The following is a 9,179-nucleotide window of genomic DNA, read 5'->3' as shown; positions in this document are numbered from 1 at the left end:
TCTGTTGCCCAAGCTGGAGTGCAGGGGCGCGATCTTGGCTCACTGCAAGGTCCACCTCCCGGGTTCACGCCATTCTCCTGCCTCAGCCTCCCCAGCAGCTGGGACTACAGGCGCATGCTGCCATGCCTGGCTAATTTTTTTGTATTTTTAGTAGAGACGGGGTTTCACCGTGTTAGCCAGGATGGTCTCAGTCTCCTGACCTTGTGATCCGCCCGCCTCAGCCTCCCAAAGTGCTGGGATTACAGGCGTAAGCCACCACGCCTGGCCGGTAATGTTTTTTAAAGCTAAAGTTGGGGAAGAACTATATATAAGATTTGAGATAGGGTCTTCCTCTGTTGCCAAGGCTGGAGTGTGGTGGCACGATCTTGGCTCACTGTGACCTCCATCTCCCGGGCTCATACAATCCTCCCATCTCAGTCTCCCCAGTAGCTGGGGACTACAGGCATGCACCACCACACCCAATGAACTTTTAAATTTTTTATAAAGACACAGTTTCACCATATTGCCCAGGCTGGTCTTGAACTCCTGGGCTCAAGCAATCCACCCACCTTGGCCTCCCAAAGTTCTGGGATTACAGGCACGAACCACTGCACCCAGCAATACTTTAGTATTATCCTCTTTCAAGTTGTTGACTTGTTCCAAATTCTAAGAGGCTTGGGTCTCTGCAGTTTTTTTTTTTTTTTTTTTTTTTTTTGAGACAGAGTTTTGCTCATTGCCCAGGGTGGAGTGCAATGGCGTGATCTTGGCTCACCGCAACCTCTGCCTCCCAGGTTCAAGCGATTCTCCTGCCTCAGCCTCCTGAGTAGCTGGTATTACAGGCATGTGCCACCACACCCGACTAATTTTGTATTTTTAGTAGAGATGGGGTTTCTCCATGTTGGTCAGGCTGGTCTTGAACTCCCGACCTCAGGTGATCCACCCGCCTCGGCCTCCCAAAATGCTGGGATTACAGGCATGAGCCACCGTGCCCAGTGGGTCTCTGCAGTTTATCCAGTAAAGCAAATCATTTTAAGACTTGGGCTGAAATGACCTCATCCTACACTTGTATCAGGAATGCTCTCATGGCACAAAACATTTCCGGAACTCCTTCACAGCTAGTTTATGAGCCACATTTAAATGATTCATTACTTCAAAATTACTTTTAAAAAATTAGCCAACTTTCTTATGCATCTATTTGCCAGATTTTGTCCCAGATTTTATCTGGAATTCCTCATTCCAGATAGCTAAGAAGTCCCATTCTTAGCCTTCTTCCTGTTCTTAAATGTTTGCATGCATTCCTAGCATTTCTTGATCTCCTCTGTGCAGATAACTACTCCATACACATCTTTAGCCCTAGCTTCTTGTTTTTTTTTGTTTTTTGTTTTTTTTTTGAGATGGAGTCTCACTCTTGTTGCCCAGGCTGGAGTGCAATGGCAGTGATCTCATCTCACTGCAACCTCTGCCTCTTGGGTTCAAGTGATTCTCCTGCCTCAGCCTCCCAAGTCGCTGGGATTATAGGCATGCACCACCACGCCCAGCTAACTTTTATTATTTTTAGTAAAGACGGGGTTTCGCCATGTTGGCCAGGCTGGTCTCGAACTCCTGGCCTCAGGTGATCCACCCACCTCAGTCTCCCAAAGTGCTGGGATTACAGGCGTGAGCCATCGCACCTGGCCCCTAGCTTCTTTTTTTTTCTTTTTTTTTTTTTTTTTGAGACGGAGTCTTGCTGTGTCCCCCAGGCTGGAGTGCAGTGGCACGATCTCGGCTCACTGCAAGCTCCGCCTCCCGGGTTCACTCCATTCTCCTGCCTCAGCCTCTCGAGTAGCTGGGACTACAGGCGCCCGCCAACACGCCCGGCTAATTTTTTTGTATTTTTAGTAGAGACGGGGTTTCACCGTGTTAGCCAGGATGGTCTTGATCTCCTGACCTCGTGATCCGCCCGCCTTGGCCTCCCAAAGTGCTGGGATTACAGGCTTGAGCCACCGCGCCCGGCCTCCTAGCTTCCTGTTCTTAAGCTCCAGACCATGTTTCCATTTCCTGGCTAAACACATCTACGTGGGGGTACTCCCAACCCAATGTTCCCCAGATGAACTCATCTCTTCACCCCCAAAACCTGCTCATCCTCTTCTACTCCCTATTTAGGTTAATGATACCATGTTCTCATCCACAGTCTGGAAATCTCCATCTTTATCTGTGACTCATTTTTGGTTACTTGCCCGTTTTTTTTGTTTTTTTGCTTGTTTTGAGATGGAGTCTCACTCTATCGCCCAGGCTGGAGTGGAATGGCGCGATCTCGGCTCACTGCAACCTCCGCCTCCCAGGTTCAAGCAATTCTGCCTCAGCCTCCCAAGTAGCTGGGATTACAGGCGTGCACAAGCACGCCCAGCTAATATTTGTATTTTTAGTAGAGACGGGGTTTCACCATATTAGCCAGGTTGGTCTCAAACTCCTGACCTCAGATGATCCACCTGCCTCAGCGTCCCAAAGTGCTGAGATTACAGGCGTGACCCACCGTGACTGGCCTGTTGTTTCTTAAGAGATGGGTCTTACTCTGTTGGCTCACCATAGCCTCTGGGCTCAAGCAATCCTCCTGTCTCAGTCTTCCAAGTAGCTAGTACTACAGTCATGCACTACCATGCCCAGCAATAGTGTCTTTTTATTAAAAGTTGTTAGGATGACTAAATTAATGTTTAATGTTTACAATAGTGCCTCACAGTAAATAATCTGGCCATTACATTTCTTTATTGCCAGTGTCCAATCCTGTTCAGAACTTAGCCCTGATAATTCCTTTATGAAGCCTTCCTTCCCACATTCCACCAGATATGTAGTTGGCCCCTTTCCTCCTCATTGTCCCATTGTACTTAGTCCCTATCTATTAGCAACATACTATTCTGTATTTCCCATTATTTGTTGTTCTAGTGTGCGTCACCTACAATGCTGCAAGTTCCTTTAAAGTCTATTCTTTTTTTTTTTTCTGAGACAGGGTCTCACTCTTGACACCCAGGCTAGAGTGCAGAGGCGAAAACACAGCTCACTGCAGCCTCAATCTCCCAGGCTCAAGAGATTCTCCCACTTTAGCCTCCCAAGTAGCTGGGATCACAGGCATGTGCCACCATGCCATTTTTTTTTCCAGAGAGACAGGGTCTTGCCATGTTGCCCAAGCTGTTCTCAAACTCCTGGGCTCAAGGAATCCACCCACCTTGGACCCCAAAGTGCTGAGATTACACGCGTGAGGCACTGGCCCCTTTACAGTCTTATTTCTCAATTATTTATATATCTTAAATGCTTGGTACTATGTCTAACACATGACAGGTACACCATAAATGTTGGCTGAATCTAATCAGTTACTAAAACCTGTCAATTTTTCTTCCCAAATGTCATTCTCTCTTTCCTGCAGTATTTCAAGCCCTTATCCTCTGCTTCATTGAATTACTACAAAGCTTACTAACACTGCTGACACCAGTTTCTTACATTCTTCCCATTCTTGCATTCTCTCCGTTTCTTGCATTCTTTCCAGAGTAATGGGTTGGAAGTCATTCCTCTTCTCAGAAACTTACCAGTAAAGTCCAAATTCCCTAGCATGCATTCAAGGCCTTCCAATAATTGGCCCCAAATTACTTCTAGTCTTATCTTCCATTATTTCCCTTCATTATTCGTCTTCCAATAAACTCTATGCTCCAGATTACATTAGTCTCTGCCTTCTTCAACATTTTCTTCACCCTTTTTTTTTGTTTTTGAGACAGTTTCACTCTTGTTGCTCAGGCTGGAGTGCAATGGTGTGATCTCGGCTCACCTCAACCTCTGCCTCCCAGGTTCAAGTGATTCTCCTGCCTTAGCCTTCCGAGTAGCTGGGATTACAGGCATGCACCACCACGCCCAGCTAATTTTTTTTGTATTTTTAGTAGAGAGGGGGTTTCTCCATGTTGGTCAGGCTGGTCTTGAACTCCTGACCTCAGGGGATCCGCCCACCTCAGCCTCCCAAAGTGCTGGGATTACAGGTGTGAGCCACTGCACCCAGCCCTCTTATTTGTTTTTATTCATGCTGGGATCTCAACTTAAAAGAAAGTGCAAATTGGTGGACCTTACTTTTTGTTTTTTGCCCACAAGCATTTTAAGCAGATGAGGTCCCAGAACAGGGAGGTGGCAGTGAGCCAACATCACGCCACTGCACTCCAGCCTGGGTAACAGAGCGGGACCCTGCCTCAAAAAAAAGGGAGATGGGATCTCAGTCTCTCACCCAGGCTGAAGTGCAGTGGTGCAATCACAGCTCCCTGTATCCTTCAACTCCTGGGCTCAAGGAATCCTCCCACCTCGGCCTCTCGAGCAGCTGGGACTGCAGGCACATGCCACCACACTTGGCTAATTTTAAAAAAATTCTTTTTGTAGAGACGAAGTCTCACTGTATTTTGTAGGCTGGTCTTGAACTCTTGGGCTCAAATGGTCCTCCCACCTCAGCCTCCCAAAATGCTAGGATTACAGGCATGAGCCACTGTGCCTGGCCCACAAGCTTTTTCTTTTTTTTTTTTTTTAATTTGAGCCAGCATTTAAAAGCTGTGAAATTTAGCATAGCCAGGCACGGTGGCTCACATCTGTAATCCCAGCACTTTGGGAGGCCGAGGCGGGTGGACCACCTGAGGTCAGGAGTTCGAGACCAGCCTGGCCAATGTGGTGAAACCCCGTCTTGACTAAAAATACAAAAACTAGCCGGGCTTGGTGGTGGGTGCCTGTAATCCCAGCTACTCAGGAGGCTGAGGCAGGATAATTGGTTGAACCCGGAGGTCAGAGGTTGCAGTGAGCAGCATTGCACTCCAGCCTGGGCAACAAGAGCAAAACTTGGTCTCAAAAAAAAAAAAAAAAAAAAAAGATCAGGCTAATGGTGGGGCAATAGGGCCTATCTCCTAATGTTACAAAATGAAGAACATCTCTCTCTCCTGTGATGTCTTCTATCCCCAGAACTGTTTAACTTGAATCTCTCAAGGCCCTATCTAATTTTGTTTAGTAAAACAGGGGCTAGGCCAGGCGTGGTGGCACATGCCTGTAATCCAAGCACTTTGGGAGGCCAAGGCGGGTGGATCAGTTGAGGTCAGGAGTTCAAGACCAGCCTGCCCAACATAGTAAAACCCCATCTCTACTAAAAATACAAAAATTAGCTGGGCGTGGTGGCACGTGCCTGTAGTCCCAGCTACTTGGGAGGCTGATGAGGCAAGAGAATCACTTGAACCCAGGAGGTGGAGGTCGCAGTGAGCTGAGATCGTGCCACTGCACTCCTGCCTGGGGGACAAAGCGAGACCCCATCTGAAAAGAAAAAAAGCAGTCAATCAAGTTCAAACGACCATTCTCCAGAAAACTGGCTCAATCTTTTCTTTTCTTTTTGAGACAGAGTCTCACTCTGTTGCCCAGGCTGGAGTGCAGTGGCACGATCTCGGCTCACTGCAAACTTCGCCTTCTGGATTCACGCAATTCTCCTGCCTCAGCCTCCCGAGTAGCTGGGACTACAAGCGCCCGCCACCACGCTCAGCTAATTTTTAAAAATACTTTTAGTAGAGACAGGGTTTCACTGTGTTAGCCAGGGTGGTCTCGATCTCATGACCTTTTGATCCGCCTGCCTCAGCCTCCCAAAGTGCTGGGATTACAGGCGTGAGCCACTGCGCCCGGCCAATCTTTTCAACAAATTAGGGTTACACAAAAAAGGTTGTTTCATTAACCCAGATAAAGAGGGTAAAAGAGAAATAACCAGATGTAATTCGTGGTCCTGGATTAGACCCAGGTTCAGACAAAAATTAGCTACAAAAGGACTTTTCAGACAGGTGCAATGGCTCACACTTGTAATCTCAACACTTTGGGAGGCTGAGGTGGGCAGATCACTTGAGCTAAGGAGTTTGAGGCCAACCTGGGCAACATGGTGAAACCCTGTCTCTACAAAATATACAAGAAACAAATCAGCTGGGCATGGTGGTGCACATCTGTGGTCCCAGCTGCTTGGGAGGCTGAGATGGGAGGACTGCTTGAGCCCAGCAGGAGGTCGAGGCTATAGTGAGCTGTAGTGAGTCGTGATTGTGCCACTGCACTCTAGCCTAGGTGACAGAGATCCTGCGTCAAAAAAAAAAAAGACTTTTCTTGGGACAACTAGGGTAATGTAAACATGGGTTTATATTAGATTATTCATTATACATTGTTAATTGTAAACACTTGTTATTTAGGTAATGTCAAAAATATTTTTATTTTTCCAGTGTACATACTGAAGTAAAAAATTAAGACAATGGCCGGGCGCGGTGGCTCACGCCTCTAATCCCAGCACTTTGGGCGGCCGAGGCGGGCGGATCACGAGGTCAGGAGATTGAGACCACGGTGAAGCCCCGTCTCTACTAAAAATATAAAAAAATTAGCCGGGCGTGGTGGCAGGCGCCTGTAGTCCCAGCTACTCGGAGAGGCTGAGGCAGGAGAATGGCGTGAACTCGGGAGGCGGAGCTTGCAGTGAGCCGAGATTGCGCCACTGCACTCCAGCCTGGGTGACAGAGCGAGACAACATCTCAAAAAAAAAAAATAAAATAAGACAATGAGGCCAGGTGCAGTGGCTCACACTTGTAATCCCAGCACTTTGGGAGGCCAAGGCAGGTGGATTCCTTGAGCTCAGGAGTTTGAGACCAGCCTCAGCAACATGGTGAAACCCCATCTCTATATAAAATACAAAAAATTAGCCCGGTGTGATGGCACGCGCCTGTGGTCCCAGCTACCTAAGAGGTTGAGGTAGGAGGATCACTTGAGCCCGGGAGGTGGAGGTTGCAGTGAGCCAAAATTATGTCATTGCACTCCAGCCTCAGCTACAGAGCCAGACCTTATCTCAAAAAAAAATAAAATAAAATAAAAATAAGACCATGTATCAAAGTCACTGAAAGAGATGAAACAAAAAAAAATTTAATAGTATTAAAACAGATTAAGACAATGCCAGGTGCAGTAGCCCCAGCTACTCCAGAAGCTGAAGTGGGAAGACCACTAGAGCCCAGGAGTTTGAGGCTACAGTGAGCTATATGATGGTGCCACTGCACTCCAGTCTGGGTGACAGTGTTCTTTCTACTCCCTCCTTCCCCCAGTTCTCCTGACCTTAAAAGTTTAGAACAGGTTGGCAAATTTTTTTCTGTAAAAGACCAAGTATTTTAGGCTTTGTTCCAGCTACTTAACCCTGCTGTTGTAATGTGAAAGCAGCCACAGACGATATATAAACAAATGGGCATAACTGTATTCCAATAAAGTTTTTTACAAAAGCAGGCAGTGGGGTTGTAACCTGTAGTTTGCTGACCTCTGACCTAGAACGAGTAACACTTCCTGAAAAGCCTTTCCTGATACCCATCAGAATCAGGAGCTTTACCGTCCTTGGCTCACATATTACTAGTAAATCCACTTAGCACATTTATGATCCCTTATTATATATTCATCTCCATTAGGGACTAAGTTCTTTGCAGGTAGGTGCCATTTTGCTACATAAGCCTCCTCATGTTCACTCTATTGAGTATCTCGCAGGGCAGACATTCAATGAATATTTGTTTCTAAAAATCGAATCTACCGTAAAAGGACAATATGACACCATTCATAACATTTACAAGAAGGAGCGGCAAGTTCTAGAAGTAATTTTAAAGGAGTTTAAGGGGTGAAAAGCACTGCTAATGTCACTAGGATACATACATTGCCTCTTGCTCTATACTGTGACATGCTTATCAGTATTTTATAATCATACCTTGTGTGCATAGAAGCGCAGACTCAATGAGCACAGAAATGCCTTTTTTTTTTTCAAGCCGCTAGAGTATCTAAAGTACTATTAGGTTTACATCAAGTGCATGATAAATACTCAACAAATTTAAAACATACTTCTGAGAGGGGGAAAAGATATCCCTTTTTCTTTTTTCTTTTTGAGACAGGCTCTTGCTCTGTCACCAGGCTGGAGTGCAATGGCATGATCTCAGCTCACTGCAACCTCCATCTCCCAGGTTCAAGTGATTCTTGTGCCTCAGCCTTCCAAGGAGCTGGGATCATAGGGGCGTCCCACCATGCCTGGCTATCCTTTTTCTTATGACAGGGAAAGGTAGCAGCAAATACTTATGAAGACTGTTTTGTTTTTTTTGAGACGGAGTCTTGCTCTGTTGCCCAGGCTGCAGTGCAGTGGCATGATCTCAGCTCACTGCAAGCTCCACCTCCCAGGTCCACACTATTCTCCTGCCTCAGCCTCCTGAGTAGCTGGGAGGACAGGCGCCTGCCCAGCTGATTTTTTTATATTTTTAGTGGAGACAGGGTTTCACCACGTTAGCCAGGATGATCTCGATCTCCTGACCTTGCGATCCACCCACCTCAGCCTCCCAAAGTGCTGGGATTACAGGCGTGAGCCACCGTGCCCAGCCTAGGAAGACTATTTTTTTTTTTTTTTTTTTTCTGAGACGGAGCCTTGCTCTGTCGCCCAGGCTGGAATGCAGTGGCCCAATCTCTGCTCACTGCAAGCTCCGCCTCCTGGGTTCACGCCATTCTCCTGCCTCAGCTTCCTAAGTAGGTGGGACTACAGGCGCCCACCACCACGCCCGGCTAATTTTTTGTATTTTTAGTAGAGACGGGGTTTCACTGTGTTAGCCAGGATGGTCTCGAACTCCTGACCTTGTGATCCACCCACCTCGGCCTCTCAAAGTGCTGGGATTATAGGCGTGAGCCACTGCGCCCGGCTATGAAGACTATTTTTATAAGTAAATAATTATGAAACCTCTGCAAGTACATTTCCCTCCTCACATTTATGTTCTTAGTTAGGAAACACTGGGAGGTGGAGACTTCTCTGCCTGCAAAGGAATCTAGATTCTAAAGCAAAGTTGCTTGTGGGACAAAGGAAAAAGATATATACGTATCTTCTGTAGAAATTATCCCAAAATCTCAGAACCACTCAGGGAAGACATGGAATTTAGGATAAAGGCAGACCCTGGGAAGCACACAGTTCAGATCACTAGAGAGAGAGCTTTGGCTGCTACAGAACAGGAATTAGGAGGGAAGAATGCAGGAGGGTACACGGAAAGCAGCTGTGAAGTGCACATTACTCCCAGACATCCTCCTGAAAGAGAAGTTAGCGCTAAGATAAGGATAGGTAACAAAGTAAGGAAGAAGGGGAATTAAGGTGAGAGAAAGGCAAAAGCAGAGGGGAAACCTTCCCAAGAAAGGGAGTAATGTTGAAG

The sequence above is a fragment of the Symphalangus syndactylus genome, chromosome 17 (assembly GCF_028878055.3).
Source record: "Symphalangus syndactylus isolate Jambi chromosome 17, NHGRI_mSymSyn1-v2.1_pri, whole genome shotgun sequence".
Classification (NCBI taxonomy): Eukaryota; Metazoa; Chordata; class Mammalia; order Primates; family Hylobatidae; genus Symphalangus; species Symphalangus syndactylus.
Note: the sequence above shows the minus strand (reverse complement) of the source record.